Source organism: Humulus lupulus, chromosome 6 (assembly GCF_963169125.1).
Source record: "Humulus lupulus chromosome 6, drHumLupu1.1, whole genome shotgun sequence".
NCBI classification, from domain to species: domain Eukaryota; kingdom Viridiplantae; phylum Streptophyta; class Magnoliopsida; order Rosales; family Cannabaceae; genus Humulus; species Humulus lupulus.
Window position 1 is genome coordinate 22,032,109 of NC_084798.1, and position 19,037 is coordinate 22,051,145.

Below are 19,037 nucleotides of genomic sequence, written 5' to 3' on the forward strand. Positions count from 1 at the left end.
TAAATAAAGTTACAACAAAATTACAAGTATATATAGAAAGAAGAAGATAAAGAGAATATAATAGAAACAACAACTCTACGACAAAAGTTAGGAGTAAACTAGAAGATGTAGAACAAAAGTGTAGATAGATTATACAGCTCTATAGCAAAAATTACAAGTAAATATATAAATAAAAGAAGTGAGATGAAACAAAAGCAATAGAAGAAATAACATAAGAACAAGAACAAAGAAGTAAAGCTTTCTCACTCACACAACCAAAGTGAAGAGTATTGGGGATCACCAACTTGAACAAAGTTTACGACATTTGTCCGAAAGCTTATTTCCCCTTATCTCAAGCACTAAGAGAACTCTTACAAATTGGAAATGACTCTTTGGAATAAATAAGCCTCTTTGGTGAATTTCTAGCCAAGTGCTCTAGTGGATAGAAATTGTGTGTCTTACAAGTGAGCAATATGCTACAATTTATAGAGTTTTGAGACACACTTTGAATTTCAAATTTCACCAACCAACATGGCTATTACCAATGTTTAATTGGATGTTTATGGAATTAAAAATAAAATTTGGGAGTTACTTTGGGTGTTAGAAACGTTCAAAAAACTGAAAATGAAAATTAGAATTTGGCTGTCAACAAGCTTGGTTGTGGCCAGGGATGTTAGTGACCGCGAGCATTGATGCTTTTTAGCCTCCCAAATTTTCCCAATTTATCAAAATGCTCCAAACTTCTTCCCATTTGATTTTGTAACCTCCATACACATTATGGGAGCTAAAATCACATCTCTAATAGCTATATCACTTATGACATTGTGAAATTCAAACCTAAAATGTGTAACATATAATCTACACATTATTGAGTAATATTTGGGAGTTACAAATTTGTAACTGATTTTGTAACTCCAAACATGTTACACGCTTGGATATACACACTATCCAAATTTTAACTCTCATATTTAGTCACAACAGGGTCAAAATACTCGGATCGGGGTGAGCATAGGGGTATTTTGATAATTTAGTACATTACCAGGATTTATCGAGTAAAGAGAAGTTATTTGGTGATTACTTGGGAATTTATTGGAAAATTATGTGGTGTTAATTGAGGGCTAGAGATGAATGGTGGCAAAAGACCATTTTTCCCTTGAGGACATTAGAGAACTAAGGTAAAGGCTAGGGGTATTTTGGTCTTTTCCCTAGCCTTGGAATAATTTATTCACTTAGAAGTTTTCAGAAGGAAATCTGATAACACTAAACCCTCCCATTTTTCTCTCTCTCGTTTCTCTCTATCTCACTTTTGAGAAGTGATGAGTTTTGGAGGAGTTTGATGTGAATTGAAGGCTAAGAGCTATGATTGGATTAGGAGTAGCTTAGGGGTTAGATTACATAGCTAAGGTAAGGTTTAAAGTTGGTTTTGCTGTGAATTTCTGGTTTTTGTTCTTTGTGATTTTGAGCTTAGAAGCTCAAGATGTGAATTTTGGTGTTAATGGAATTTTGATGAAGTTTTTGGGATTTAGTTTTGACATTGGTACAACATTGGGATGAATTTGGAGTGATTTGGCTTGGAGGAGAATGTTGGAAATCTGGGTTTACGGGATTGCACTGTGGCGCTGTTCTTGGATCGTTGCGGCCCGTATGAACACATGAGTCTTGGGGTTCTTCTGAACCACCATAGGGTCGCGATGCCTGGTGGGCTGCGCCGCGGCGCATGTCCAGTGAAAATAGGTCCATGTCTCTCTGAACCACCATAAGACCACGTTAGGGTTCTTTTGAACCACCATAGGGCCGCGACGCTAATTGGGAAGAATAGCCAAATGAGGTTTCGAGTTGCAGGGACTCAAACTTAATAGCTCGGGAAGAAGTCTACTACCCGGTTTAGTAGAATTCGAGGTCCCGAAGGATAGGACTCGGTCCGAAAGCCTTTAGTTACTTGATATTGATGGATATCCTTTTGTAACGACCTCCTTTCTTAACATACATATATATAGTGTAAAAACAAAGTTTAACCTGAATATAACAATACTGAAATTCTGAATTTACAAAAACTTTATTAAACAATACATAACTAATGTTCATAACCTCAAACCATACAATACTCACAACTAAATAAAAAATTTATCTTACATACAAATCTTAATACTTTTATAAATAATTTTCATGGCGTTACTACACCTTAACGTAGAAATGAAGATGTATCCAACCGATAAATTGAAAAGCTTTATGTAAATTACTACGTTCATGAAATACTTTTAAAGCTTTAAGTAAATTATAAAGTTCACAAAATACTTTTAATGAAATATAATTATAAAATCAAGTTTCTCGTTTATTTATAAAATAGCATAGCAGAACTCCACTCCCTTCAGGTCAGCCCCATATGTACAGTCATGTTGGCTCCACGTATACTCATCAACAATTTATATTTGGGGCCTCTTACCTACAATACAAAACATTATCTGATGAGCTAAGGCTCAGTAAGCAGAATAACTACCTCATATGCATTAAAATAAACGTGCAACATGCTATGTATTTTCTTTCTTTCTTTCACTTTCCTTTCTTTTGGGCCCTAGAGGATGCTGCTGCCGGCATTACATAGGGAATCACATTCCCACCTGAACATAAACATGATAATAGGGAATTTCTCCCTCATAAACATTCATTATATAGGGACGTACATCTCCCTCCTTACATTTTTGGGACGTAGGTCTCCCAAGCAGCACCTCTACTTTAACGCTTTCAATAACTTGTTTGTGAACATTAAGTGTGCTTATGCATAAGAAATATAACATTCTTGAAAATAACTTATGCATAACAACATGTCAGAATAACATATAAAGCATATAAATGCACATAAGACACATAAAAGACTTGTATTGTAGATGAGGATTCTACTTACCTTGTGTCTTGATAAAACAACCGAAATTGTTAGCTTCCTGATAAAAACACAAACTATTAACTTACGTAAAATCTACATGATGTAACTTTAGTTTATGATTGTTGTTATTCTATTTTTTCTTATTTTATTGTTTATTTTATGTCTAGGCGTATGGTCATACTATATTTGTCCAAGGGAAGGTTCTGGTCTAAAAGTCGTGGTCATGGTCATATGGAAAAGTCCAGGTCATAATACTTGTCCATAATAATAGGGAATAAGGTTATAAGAGTCCATAATAATAGTCCAAAGTATGACCATAGCCTATATAAGTTTAGTATTATGAAGATACATATAAAATAGTTTATATTTCAATTTTAGCATTGTAAATTATAACGACATGGTAAAGTAATCTATATATAAATTTTTGGCATTATAACGGCATAGTAAAGTAATCTATATATAACTTTTGGCATTATAACGACATAGTAAAATAATCTATATATAAATTTTGGCATTATAACGGCATAGTAAAATAATCTATATATAAATTTTTAGACATAGTAGCATAATCTATATATAAATAATAGCTAAATAACTGAACTGAAAGGCTCTGGAAAGAGCTTACCCAAAAAGATCTTCGTAGGCTAGTGTTACAAACAGAGCTTCGCCTAGATTTTAGAGATTTAAAACTTTAAAAGAGTGTTAAGAAGAGTTTTAGGCAGAGTGAGAGAAAGAAAGGTTTTTCGTAATTCAAAAATGAATTCTGAAAGGCTCTATTTATAGGAAAACATTGGGTCACTATGCTGCATAGTAAAATAATAAAAATATCAAGCATAGTAAAATAATAAAATATTCAAAATATCAAACATAGTAATTTACTTAGGTCATCACTATATCACTATTGCATCAACATGTGGGACCCATGGGGTGGACCCCGCTGTGGGACCCATGTGGACCCTACTGTGGGACCCAGTATGAATAGTACCCGGTGAATAGTAAAAAATGAAAATTTCCCAATCTTCTTATATTGCTTAGTTTAACATTTTTTACTCACAAACTTTTCTAAAAATGTTTCTCTAACACCCATAAATTAATTATTCCCACCTGTTAGTTACTCCAACAACTTAGAATTGTTAAAATCCCATAATAGAAAACAACTATATCCCCAACGGTCATGATCATTATTCTCCAACGGTCATAAACGGCTAGTTTTTGTCCTATAAATACTTGTTCCTTCAACCATTTACTTGCACAACTTCTTCATCTCTTAACCTTCTAGATAAAATTCATCATCAAAACATGAATTTCTCTTTATTGTTCATAACTTTAGTGATTGTTTGCTTGTATTTAGCATCATTCTATGGGTATTATACTAATGAAATGCTCATGAATGTTATAGTTGCATATTCATTAGTTATTCTTCCACTTTACTTAATAGCTCTAGCATTCGGTTAGCATTGTAATGCACTAAAAAGTATGAATAAAAATATCTTCTCTTATTATTTTTCATAACTATTATAATGCATTTGTAGAAAGAAATGGGAGTTACACCTTTACTATGGTTGTGACTAGGGTATCGCTAGGGCTCGGAAGGGGATCGTGCTCGACGGTCTTTTTTATTTATCCAATGCTTGGACCAGAGGTAAGAAAACTGCACCTTGGGTTATGATTAGGGATCAAACCCCTGTGAATGAGCATGATTATGATTATGCATGTGATTGTTTGATTAAGCATGCTTGAATGCTCTGTAAATGGATAATTGTTAAATGATTTATGTTTGTCTCTATTATCTGATTGAAAATCTTGAATTATAAGTCAAGGGTGGAAATAGCGCGTTGAGCGTAGGCTGAAAGACTCAAATTATAAGTCAAGGGTGGCAATAGCGTGTGAGCGCAGGCCGAAAGACTTGACTTATAAGTCAAGGGCGACAATAGCATGTTGAGTGCAGGGCGAAAGGCTTGACTTATAAGTCAAGGGCGGCAATAGCGCGCTAAATAACGGCCGAAAGGCTTGACTTATAAGTCAAGAGCGACAATAGCGCGCTAAGCCCTGGCCGGTATGGTTAGGCCTATCCAGGAGCGTGGTTGTTGCGGATTTTTATAGCTACGCAACTATATGTAATCGTAATTTGTGATAAATCTCGGTAAGAACGAGTATTGTTTAACGCCCAAATCGTGACAACCACTAAGCGGTGGTTGTAGTATAATCGGGCAGTCGATCCACAAGGAGGTAACCTAAAATTAAAAGATTAGTAGAAATTAACACAAAAAATTAGTAATAAGAAATAAATAAATAAAATGGAAATGAAAAGAGATTTGAGATTTGGGTGTTGTCTTTTTGATGAAATGATAAAATGAGATAAATGAAATAAAGGTAAGATGTAATCAAGAGTTTGAGAAATGGAAAGGCTTCAAGAATCATCCATATGCTTGTTTAGTTACTTGGTTACTTGATTTACAAAAATACTCAAGTAAATAGTTCACATCCCAACATTTACTTGGAAAATCTAATATTAAAGTCCATATTCTTTCTAACAATAGTCCATTTGAGTTATAAAGTTCTTTACTTTAAAAGCACAATGTTAATCTTATGAAAAATCTAAAATTGACAAAATACCCGAGGGCAATAATGCAATAGAAGATTAGACATAACATTATGTATCAATATTACTTTTACTAATTAGAAGAACAGAGAAAGAGCATGACTAATCCTATATACTATTAGCATAAGTAAATAAAGATAACAAAATAGAGATGGAGATGAAATAACATAAATAACTCAAATATATTACATTAAGGACATAGTAAATCAAAGTAGTAAAATAACATCACTAGCATATGGAATCATCTCTAACCTTCCTAGGAAGATTAGGCCATTATGCTTATGATTCTCATAAAATTCTAAGAAGAAAATAGGAGAAGAATGTGAGTAGAAATTTTGCTATAGTTTCCTTACTCTAAAAAGTACATACTAATTGTGAACAAAGAGTCCCTATTTATAGAGGGAGAAGAGAACTAAAAACAAATTAAACAACAAAATGGGGTTTACAAAATAAATCTGAAATATTAATAATAAGATTTGATTTTAAAATCAAATCTTATTATTAATATTATCCTATCTATTTTGGTGTATGGTCATTTTTCCTTTTTCTAAAATACCACAAAAACATGAGCTTTAAAGCTCAAAATAGCAATATGCATGGCCAAAGGTGCATAAAAGGTTGGGCTGGTGGCAAAAGAGGATTTTGACCCATTCCCAACTAATGGGGAGGCCCCACGTAGGCGCTGGATGGGAGAGAAAAGGGCCGGATGGGTGCTGGGTTGTGTTGGGCTGTTGGGCTTGCTGAAAGGAGACTTGGCTGTTGAACTTTCAGAGATGCTGAAGGGGCTTCGCTGGGCCTAGGCCTGCTGAATTGTTTGGGAGAGGCTGGGCCGTTGGGAGTGAAGGCTGGTGAGAATGGCTGAGGACAGGCTAGACGCGTGGCGCAAGGAGGTTGGCTGGCAGGCTGGCAGCGTCAAGCGGCTCGCAGGCTCAGCTTGGCTTTAGTGGGTTGGGGAGGAAAATGGTCCTAGGCTTCTCCTTCTGTTGGGTCGTTGGGAGTGCTGAAACAAAACAACCTATTAATTCTTAAAAATGCCATTTTTAATTTAATTCTTTTCTCTTTTCCATTTTTCTTTTCTTTTGCTTTTATTAATGTCAAAATGCAACATACTTTATATAAATTAAATTAAAATTAATATTTTCCATTGAAGAAATATATCAAAATAATTTTAAGAAAATATTAATTAAAACTTAATTTAATTTAAACTTTAAGCTTAGTAAAATGTCATTTTTAAGTACTAATCACAACCTCCAACTAGCTTATTGCTAGTCCCTAGCAATTCAAGCGAAAAATAAAATTATCAAGTTGAATAATCAAGTCAAACCAACCAAAATCATCTAAGCATTTTCGAAGTATCAGCAAGAAGTTAGAAATTACCATCTAAGCTACTTCAGTTGCAATTTTAGAGTTGTGTGTGTGTGCACCAAACCATATTCTTTTATCGTAAGTCATAACACAAATAGTATCGAAAAATCTCAAAAGTATAAAGGTCTCAACTCCAAACTCTTCACGGGAATTGAAAGTATTTGTATGGGAATGATTACACTCTTGGAGTTGGAAATGTAACAGTTTACGCTCAAATGAGAAAAGATAAAACTTTTAGGACAAGCAATTTGAACAAGAATTGATCACAAGATAGGCAAATCAACCTATTGGAATTAAAATGACAAACTACTTTTGGGATTTATATGAGAAAACTCAAAGAACAAAATGACAAACAACTAGAAATGATAAATAAGAAAAGGAACTATAATATAATAAAATTGTTTTTTTTTAATAAATTACACAAAATAATTGGAATAGATTTTTTTTTCAACAACTACAAAATAATAGAGGAAAATGTTGCTCTTGTTCTTTTTTTCATCATTCTTTTCCCTTCTTTTTTTTTTTTTCATTTTTTTACGAGAGAAAACATCAAAATGAAAGGAAATTACAAATAAAATCTATTGAACATAAATTTAAAAATTATTACAAAGACTCATTCTTATATGAAAAACACCCCTCTAGTAATTGTCATGTTTTAAATTTCAAAGATGTGACTTTACCAACTCAAATGATCAATAAAATTTTAAAAAGTTGTTTTCTCAACTCTCACAACTCACCAAGAAATGAAAAACTTTAAACTTGAAATTTCTCTCAACTATTTGTGTTAACAACCAATTTATCACATATTTGGAAAGTGCACAAAAGAACTCTGAAAATCACTTCTTAATAGCTAAACATAGTAAGAACTGACTCAAACCAACAAGTTATATTCATGCTTGGATAATTTTGAGAAAATTTGACTTAAAAATTCAACAAGACAATAATGTTTTCCAAATGAATGCTAATGACACAACAATAAGATTTTCCAAATGAAAGCTAATGCATGCTCACCACCCCCAACCAAAAAAAAGACAGTGTCCTCAATGTCCAAATGAATAATCAATGAAAAAGGTAAGGAGAGAGAACACCTGGATGATGACCATGTCCATGAGGTGAAAGCGAAAATAGCTTGGTAATAATACCCCAAAACAAAAAAAATACAAAAACGAAAGCATACAACAATAAAAGAAAGACAGAAAAATAAAAGTAATAAAATAAAATAAAAAGAACAAACAAACAAACCATTCAAAACTTCAGAGTGTATAGATGGGGTCCTTAAGAAGGACCTCTTCAATATGACTCACACTCTCAATGTAATGCTTCAATCTTTGGCCATTAATTCGAAAAATTCTCCCATCGGTTGGGTCCTTGACCTCAACAGAACCATTGGTAAATACTTGCTTCACTACAAATGGATCAGTCCATCGCCATCGCAGTTTATCGGGGTGCAAGTGCAAGCGAGAATCATACAAGTGCAGTTTCTGATTTGGCTCAAAGTGTTTAAGCAGAATTTGTTTGTCGTGAGCGATTTTCAATTTCGCTTTATAAATACTGAAATTGTCATATGCATCGTTTCTCAACTCCTCAATTTCGGACAACTAGAGTTTGCGGTTGATACCTGCGGCATTTAGATCAAAGTTTAGGGCATTGATAGCCCAATAAGCTTTATGCTCGAGGTCAACAGGTACATGACAGGTTATTCCAAAGACAAGCCGATAGGGAGACATCCCAAGAAGGGATTTGAAAGCAGTGCGGTATGCCCAAAGAGCGTCTAGAAGACGTGTAGACCAATCTTTGCGATCGGGATTTACCGTCTTTTCCAGAATGTGTTTTATCTCCCTATTGGCTAACTCAGCTTGACCATTAGCCTGTAAATGAGAGGCATTTGCAACTTTATGAAGTACACCGTACTTGCGCATAAGAGCCTCAAAGGATCTGTTGCAAAAATGAGTGCCTTGATCACTGATGATAGCGCGAGGAGTACCGAACCTTGATAACACATTTTCTTTCAAGAATTTGACAACTGTAGCATTATCATTGGTACGACATGGTATAGCCTCGACCCATTTGGAAACATAATCCACAGTGAGAATAATGTAAAGGTGGCCAAAAGAAGGTGGAAAGGGTCTCATAAAGTCTATCCCCCAACAATCAAATATTTCGATAACAAGAATTGGGTTCAAGGGCATCATGTGCCGACGAGATAAGGAACCTAACTTTTGGACCTTACAGAAGAAAGGCAGAAATCATTGGTGTCTTTGAACTGAGTGGGCCAATAAAGGTCGCATTATAAGATTTTTGCAGTGGTTTTCTTCACAGAGAAGTGGCCACCACAAGCATCAATTTTTTCCCACAATTTCCATTCTGCCCTCACTAAAATAAACGCAAAATGCACAAACGGAAAATCGCGTCGTGGTGCAAGAAAGTGGCGTCGCGACCCTACTTCGAATGCTAAAATTTTTGTTGTCTCTAACTCCCCAAGCGTCGCGGCATTTAAACAATACAACACCGTGACCCAAATTCAAGCGTCACGGATCTAATTGCATTTTGAATATTGCTTTCTGAACTTTGTAGTGTCGCGACCCTTAACTGTGTGACCGTCGCTGCGCTAATTGTATTTTTTGCCAAAACTGGCAACTTCGAGCCCGAACCAACACCGAGTAATCAATTAGCATCCATCAAGCATCTTTAATTCCCGAGGTTGTCAAAATGGGCATTTTGCATGCAGATTCACATGATTTCTCCACATTCTACTCCAATCTCTATTAAACATTCTTGAACCTAAAACAAAGAAAAACAAGCATAAAATCGCTCCAAAATGATTCAAAACGACCTTAATTCAAACTCAAATACAGTTGGAAAATAAAGTAGCTGATACGCTGGGACAACTGTAAGACTATTTATATAGAAAATAGGGCAACGGGCCCCGAGGTGACTCTACAATCACTCATCTAGGGCAGCGGGCCCGAGGTGACTCTATAGTCACTTATCTGGACTGAATGCATGCATGCTGTGATAGTCAGAATCCCGTGATCCGTAAGGGGAAAGACCAGGTAAGCTGTGCAATCCCACACCGCTTGGGGAAGGTCAAGTGTGATGATTCTAAGACTGTGTAGGTATGAGACTACAAAGTTGAAGAGGGCTTAAATGGATTGATGGGTACTACCTATATCAACAAGATGCATCTTCTTTTCGGTAGCTCATCACTTGAGAACTCCAAAGTTAAGTGTGCTTGACCTGGGGTAATCTAGGGATGGGTGACCTCTTGGGAAGTTTTCCTAGGAAGCATGTGAGTGAGGACAAAGCATGCTGAAAAGACTCGTGTTGGTTTGTAGGGTCAGTCGTCATTCCAGAAAGCAGGCATAGTGACGTGGGGCGTCACAAATGGTATCAGTGCCTTGACCCAGCCGAAAGTGTGGCCGATGGGGACGTCGGGCCAATAAGGGGGGGTGATTGTGACAGTCAGAATCCCGTGATCCGTAAGGGGAAAGACCGGGTAAGCTGTGCAATCCCACACTGCCTGGGGAAAGTCAAGTGTGATGATTCTAAGACTATGTAGGTATGAGACTACAAATTTGAAGAGGGCTTAAATGGATTGATGGGTACTACCTATATCAACAAGATGCATATTCTTTTCGATAGCTCATCACTTGAGAACTCCAAAGTTAAGCGTGCTTGACCTGGGGTAATCTAGGGATGGGTGACCTCCTGGGAAGTTTTCCTAGGAAGCATGTGAGTGAGGACAAAGCATGCTGAAAAGGCTCGTGTTGGTTTGTAAGGCCAGTCGTCATTCCAGAAAGCAGGCATAGTGACGTGGGGCGTCACACATGCGTAGGATTATTACTGCAAGGCATGCTAATTATGATTTTGTAATAAGTTATTAACTGATAATGGGCATGTTTAAGTTTTTTTGCTGAGCCTTGGCTCACGGGTGCTATGTGGTGCATGTAAGGGAAAATGGAAGTTGGACCAGTCATGAGTTTGAGAGCTTCGGTGGCAGCTTGTACATATGTAGCTTGCTCGACCACCACAGCCGGGGATTCATAGAGGAACTAGGGTCGAACCCTAATTTTGCCTCTTAGATCAACCTCTTGTATTCTTTTGAATTGTAAATGACCTTTTAATGTTTATTTTGGGATCCCATGTACGAACTTAAACTTTTTAATGAAAGTAAATATTCTTTTGACCAAATATTTTAATCATAACCTGTTAATTACCGTTAGTTACATGTTTACGACCAAATGACTTGTTTAGAGAGTCTAGCACTATTTAAAAGTACACAGTGTAACGGTTTCTGCTAACCAAGACGATAAAGTGCTAGCTTGTTATAAGTCCTCAGGACGCGACCTGCAATTAATCCCTGAGGATATCCCATCACGGAAGGGAACTCCCTCACTAGGTATCAGTCAGAGAGGCATACAAGGCAACAAACACATACATGATACCATGGGCGGTAGCAGGGATCGTGTTTTTCAGCTTCATACAACCGGCAAAGCGAACCTCCCACAAACCGCCTAATCATGGGGATACATGCAATTTTTCCCTGACATTACCATAAAGTACTTATAAGAAAAAACATGGGCAGGATAACCTCAAAGTGGGCCCATTGGCAAGCAAATAAAGCCCAAGAGCCTAATTTATGGGAAAAAAGCCTTAATTTATATGCATCATAATCTCATCAGTGGGACATTATTGTACTCAACTCAAATTAACGAGCTTAATCCCCCTCAGTCGCTTATAAATAAGATTATGATATCACTTGTAAGAGGGACACAATTTTGATTGCATGGAAAAACACTATCCAAATTCATAGAGAACTTGAACTTTAGAAGGTCTTCTTCCTCAATACAACTGACTCGTGAACTAGGATTGATTAATAGTCTAAACCACATAAAAAAAATATCTGTGTTACTTTTACTTTCTTACAATTTTTCTATTTATTTGTCGTTGACGAAAAATCCAGTCAAATTGAAACCTCTGAAAACATATTTCCATTTCTTTCAACAACCTTTGGTTTTCATTCCTCTTGCACCGAAGCAATCTTTGTAATGCCCGAAATCCCTAATGAGGTTTAATGGTTGGATTCGTAGTCCGGGAGGGCCATAATTGATTTATTATGCCATTAATTATATTATATGCATGTTTATGTGAATTATATTATAATATGATGTTAAATGCATGCATGTGGGTCCACATTTGATTATAGAGGCATTTTGGTAATTTGGCCCATTGAGGGAGTAATTGTGTATTTTCATGCATGTTGTTGAACTATTGTTGAGGCCACATTATAATGTGGATTTGTTCGAGTCATTCGGCATGAGACGATCTTTGAGTGCAAGTTAGCGGTTTAGTAATAACGGGATTAAGTTCAGGGCTCAGGGTAGTTTGGTTATTAGAACGTTGCCATGAATTAAAGGGTAACATGATATGAATTATTGGTATTTGAGATTTTGAGAATAACGGAAATTGGAGGGCGTTAATTATGATTAACGAAATAGGCAGAAAATGACAGTTTTACCCTTTGGAGCCTTTAGAAGACTTTAAATGACCTAGGGGCAAAAAGGTATTTTCACCTTAAGTTATATTTAAGCCATTGAAGGTTGTAGAAGCTTGCCAAAAACAGAGTATCAAAACTTCCTCCCGTACATCATTTTCTTCTCCTTTTTCCTTTGGATTTTTGAGCTTCTTTTGAGGATTCAAGCTAGGGAAGTGGATCTTGAGGGCTTTGGATTGTGTTCCACCATTGAATATGATCCTAAACTGCTTGAGGTAAGGTTCTAGCCATTAAAACTCTGGTTTGCTCTGTTATTGTTTTGAAATTCAGCTTGGATTTCTAGGTTGGTTAAAGGGAATTGATTGGAGTTTTTGGCTAGGGTTACTTGGGTTATGATGCCTAGGACATATGTAGATGGTTTTTGGGTTCATTTGGGACTTAAAATGAGGTTTGGAAGCTTTTGGTTCAGGTTGGAAATGGTGGAGTTGAAGTGGGAAAGATTCAGGGCAAATGTAGAGTCCCAGAATGTTTACTTAGCTAGATAGTTTGTAGTATTTGTAGTATTATAAATTTCGTGGATTTTTGTTCAAACCGGGACTTAGTTGGAAACTCCTAGTAATAGTTATGGATTTTATAAGTTTAACCTATAGTTTAAGAATATTAATTATAACATAAGGTTTGATTAATATTGCTGGTTATAAATATGATAATGATTATAACCTAAGGTTTAGATAGAGCCAATAGGATTATCACACTTGTCATAAGCATGATTATTAAGGAATTATTATTTTAATGATAAAATAAGGGAATATAAGACTTAGTCTTCACCAGAAACTGTTAGGGTCGTAGTTTGACTCAGTCAAAGTAGTTATCCAACCTTAATTATGCTAAAAAGTGCAATTATTTTTTTAAAATAATCAGGTATGCCGATATATCACAGCATTGGAGCCGATATATTGCTTGACGCTGAATATAGAAAACACGTTGACGTTGCACGATTGTACGAACGGAGACTCGGGATTAGGGCCCAGCCGATATATCGCCACATAGGGGCGATATATCGCCGATATTTATTCATTTTTTTATTTTTGTTTTTAATTTTAAAAACCAACATTGACTCCTTAGACCTACCTCTGTTAGTTTTGATCGAGTCTTCAGTCTCTGATTGACGAATATTCAATTATCTTCAATTAAATTCATTATTTGTTATTCAAATCAAAATGGGGTTAGTTTCACTCCTTACCTCTATAAATAGGACCTAGTACCCAGTCCTTTCACTTACTCTTCAGCTGTGATCAGACTCCAAGGTGCTAGTGAGACCATAAGAGTGATACACTTGGGTTGGGAAAGAAAAAGCTTAACTATTTTTAAGCTTTAGCAAACACTTGGGAAGTGAGGATTAGAGCAGTATTGGAGTTAGGTCAATCCATAAGATCAACAAAGGTACTCTTATTATTAAGTTCAATTCTGTTTGATTCCTTAGTATCTTTAGTTTTCATTCAGGTTCTAACTTTTGTTATGGTTTGTGGTTAGGTTTTTAAGTTCTTTAAACTTAAGGTGTCTTTTCGGTAAGTTTTCTCTTGGTGGTTTAGTTCTATTTTTTTCATCTCTTTCCTTTAGAAATACACACTATTCTATTGCTGGTTTTAGGAGTGTTTCATGTCCCGCATTTGTTCTCATATCCCAGTTTTGGTAAGGAAAATAGGATAGATCTTGTATGTTTTTATGATGTGTTATGCTTTTATGTTATGTTATGTATAATATGTTATGATATGTTATGTTTTAATATGTTATGTTATGATTTACCCTACCACAAATATTAGACAGGGGACCTAGATGGGTTATCATACACTACATGTGATCTAACCTACCTCAAATATCAGACAGGGGACGTAGATGGTTTATCACATGTCATAATGGCCATTATTAGTATAGTCTTATATGGTATACGTTTTTATAGACATATGTTTATAGTATATGTTATGGTATGTTTATAGTATATGTTATGATATGTTTATAGTATATATTTATGATATAATTTTATGTATATGATTTATGTTGTTCGTAGTTTTCCCTTGCTGGGCATTAGGCTCACTCATTTTCTTTTAGTGTGATGCAGGAAAATAGATGCAAAGGCAAAAGGATTCTTGGAAGCTTGGTGTGTGTATGGAGGTGAATGGAGTGGATGGGCTGAGCGTCGATTCGAGGACAACATTTTTTTAGTCTCTTTAAATTACATTTCTATGTATTTCTCCGTGTTGACTGTGATTTTAGCCAACGACGTAAGAACGTCAACTACGACAAGCCTTCAAGAGAATAATAAACGACAACAGACAGTTTTTATCAATGAAAGTAAATAACACGAGATTTTATAGTGGTTCAGCCCCGATAATCAGTAATAGCCTAATACACTTAGAGATTTTATTACTGTATTCACACTCAAGATCAGATGAACCGTGTCAACTGAGTTTCTTCAGTGCAAAATATTCCAGAATACAAAAAGGGGTTCTCTCAGGGAAAACACTTTCTCTCTCTAGAACACAGGTTAACTCTTAATTTTTCCAAAAGTCCCTTTCCGATCCTCCCAACTCTCTATTTATAGACCTGGGATTCTCAACAGATATCCCCTTTTCATAGGGATATTTCATTATTCACTTATATTTATATTACAAAATAAATGTTTAAAATACAACTTATCCCTAAATTCAAGTGAGGAGTGAGAGATTCCCGGGTGCTTAGACCAATTCTCACTGAAGTAGTTTCGGGCAGTTTAACGTAGTCTCTCATGCATGTTGATTACTCTTCAAGCTTGTCGTGGGTCAAAGATGGTATGTGCATGGCTCTCCTCGGACCAAAGATCATGTAAGTTTAGCTCTCCTCGGACCAAGGTGGTCCGAGGCCACTTCCTTTGCTCCTTACCTCGGGCAAATCCGAGGTCTACTCCTTCATTGTGTCCGATCAGACACAATGGTTCTCTCCTTGGCTTAAGGTGGTTTGAACCACCCTCTTTGGCATCTCAACTCGGTCAATCCCGAGCCCATTACCTTCAATCAAGGTCCGATCGGACCTTGAGCTCTCTTCCTCGGACCAAGGTGGTCCGAGCCACCTCTTCACGCCATCTCCTCGGACCAAAACGGTCCAAAGCACCCCCCATAGGAATCATGTCCGATCGGACACAATGCTCTTCTCCTCGGACCAAAATGGTCCGAGCCTTCTTTGTCCAACCAAGGTCCGATCGGACCTTGGACCTTTCTCCTCGGACCAAGATGGTCCAAGCCTACTTTCCTCCTCCTCACCTTGTTCAAGCCCAAGTATACCTCTTCCACAACATACCCGATCAGCCATTATGTGGCTTTCCCCTTGACTAAAACTTGAGCCTTGGTCATTCTCTTTGAACACATTAGAGCCAAACTTAACAAGAGGTCCCCTAAGCTTAGGTCTGATCGGACCTATTGCTTTTATCCCTTGAACCAAAATCCAAACCTCCCCTTCAACTTCTTGGACTTGGCTTCAAATCAATTATTAGGGTCTTCAAACTGGGGTCTGAGCCAAGCGACCCCCAGTCCAAATATTCTCTTCGGTCGGGTGTATTTGGCTTGACTATCTGTCCAATTCCTTAACTGATGTATTGGGCCATTACTAAGCCAGATCACCCCACTAACTCATGTCATGTGCCAATTTTACTGCCATGTCATTCTTTTCAAATCTTTTGGATAACACTCCGCATTTAGCTTTGTAAACAATTTTATTTAAAGTTATGTTTTATTTTAAAACAATGAGCTCATTTATGTATTACAAATATTATTTCTTCAAAGTTTCAATAAAGTTATGAATTTTCTTATGTATGTTCTTTTTGAAGTGTAGTTATGTCTAGTAGGTTTAATGACCTAAGTCTCATGGAATAGTTTGGTTGTTACAGCAAATCTGGCCGGTTATAGCGCTACAGCGCTACTGATGGACCCAAAACGGGTATGTTGAAATATTTATACTCGCAAGCGCACGAATCGTATTTATAGAATAGTTTTCGTGTAAGCACGAGGTCGAACCCAAAGGAGTTGTCTAAAATAAAAAAGAAAACTATTTTAAATCAAAAGTAATAAATTCTAACCTAGTTCCAAAGATTGATGAGTTTTAATATTATGAACATAAAATAAAAGATTGAAAAATAAAGCTATTTAAGAGAATGAAAATAAACCAATAATGATTTGACAATAAGTGTTAAAAGAAAAGATTATTAAGATACTAGAATCCACAAAATGTAAGTTTAATAATATTTATTAGTATATTGATTCCCAAGTTTTAGTGATAGTTAAAATAATTTAAACTATCATTTTCCAAAAAGATTTATAATTTTAAGCACAAATTTCTTATAAAAAGATAGGATTTTTCTTCACTTTTCAAAATTATAATTTCAAAGCATTTAGTGTAAATCAATCTAATGAAATAACAAATAAATCAATGAACATTATTTATAAGGCAAAACATAATATTTTTGTTCTAAGCATGGATGTGTACAATTTAATGACACATCTTACACAAAGAATATTATGTTTATGCACTAATGAAGAACAAAGTGTAAATATGTTCTAACAATCTAAAATACAAGATATTTAAGATGAAAGAAATATATGAAGAAGAAAAATCCATAGACTTTGTTGCATTACAAGGGAAATCAACATACAACATAAATATTACCTAGTTACAAGTTGCTTCATCATGATCTTAATAATCTTATGAAAAAGATTAGAAGCACATAACTAGAGTAGAAATTACAAAATAAATGACATACATACTTGCAAAATGCTCTTGAAAAACCCAAATGGAAGAGAGAATGGTAGAGAGAAAATGAGAGAAAAAGATGGTAACCAAAAACATTAAGCCCCCCAAAAATGGTCTTCAAAACCCTTATTTATAGCCAAAATGAGATTATTAAAATAATCAATTTAAATTAAGTAAATTGATTAAATTAATAATAATATGGTAAATAGGGGTAAATTATAGGAGTGATGATGATTTTGGGTGAAAATTGTGTAGAAAAATGGGTAAAAAGGTGGCATTTTTGTCATAGGGACAAAATGAAAAATGGTGGGCTCAAGAGGTGGCTGAAGGTGTTGGTGGCAGGTGAATTCGGCTGGCTTTGGGGCTGGGCTGAAGTGGTGCAAGGCAGCTTGGTGAAGGAAATGGCCCTTGAAGGAAATGGGCCTCATGCATGCATGGTGAAGATTCGGTTGGGTGCTGGGTCACGTGAAGGAGCTGGCATTTGTGCCTGGCGTTGGAGGCATATATGCTGAAGGAGGAAGACTTTGGTGGGCAGCTGCTGGCAAGTGATCTGGGCCGGGTCTAGGTCTTGGGCAGGCGGCCCAAGGGGGCTGAAATGCCATAATTCAGCAATTCTTTGACATTTGCCACTTTTATTTCTTTTCTTTACTCTTCTTTTTCAAGCATAAAACTTGCAAAGTACAACCTACAAAATAAGTAAATATTAAATTAGAATCAAATATTTTCAATAATAAAATAACTCATATTAATTCCATGAAAATACTAATTGAAATTTAATTTACTTTGGCAATTAAGTTCAATAAAATCAATTTTTTAACTTATACTCTAACAAAACAAATTTTAAATAATTTAAACTACAACATATTATAATAAAATATATATATAAAAACATATAAAAATCTAGAAAACTACAATAAGACTAATAAATTAAAAATTACATAAAAACTTTAATAAGTTAATTAAAAATTCAAGAACTAAGCAACAATTAGCATATAAAATATGGTAAAATAACTCTATTTTGTAGAGTTATCAGCTACTCAGGGGGTTTCAAATCTTCCTAGAGTGCTGAGGCACTAGGGGGGTAGCGCAACTCTGTCTCTTCAAATTCCTGTTTTGGGCATTTTTAAGGGTTTCTGGCTCGGGGTTTCAAATCCTAAGGCTCGGAATTGAATCTACTCACCGTTTAGGTACAATTAGGGGTCCCGGGAGTGAGGTTTAGGTCAAGACCCTTTTATTGTTGATTTTCATTAATGGATATTATAATTGGTTTTGACTAGGTAACCACTAAGGAATCAAAAGGTCGATCGTTCTCAAGGGTCGTTCTTTTTCTATTTCTCGCTCGAACCAGAGGTAAGAAAACTGCACCCCATATGTGACATACAGGGTTATTATAGAGGCATGTTGAGTGTTTAAATGTGGACATTGATTGCACATCAAATGCTTAGCAAATCTTGCTTACTTGTGAATGACATTGACTTATTAGTTAGAATCGGCAATGGTGTCAGAACTGACTGTGAAGCTGTGAGTTACAAGTCAAGTTCGACAGTAGTACTGAGCACTGGTCGTATGTTATTGACCTATGAGTCAAGAGCGGCATAAGCGTCATGAACGCAGAGTCAAAAATATTAGGTCTAATCAACATCAGCATTGAATGACTCATCATGAGCATTAATGCCGGACCGACCCCAAGTTCGATGAAAACTAAAAGCGTTTATCTAGTTCCATAACTAGTCACTCAGAGCCAGGGCCAGAAGGCCCAGGTGACTGCATCGTCACATGGCTAAGGGTACGGAACCCAGACTAGTAACTCTATGGTCACTCATTTGGTTTACATTTGTAACTCGCTCATCAATCACTCATTTGGTTTAAGCTAGTGATGTAACGACCAAAACTCACTATTATGGCTTAAGGGCCTTGATTAGTGTGTCGGGATGGCA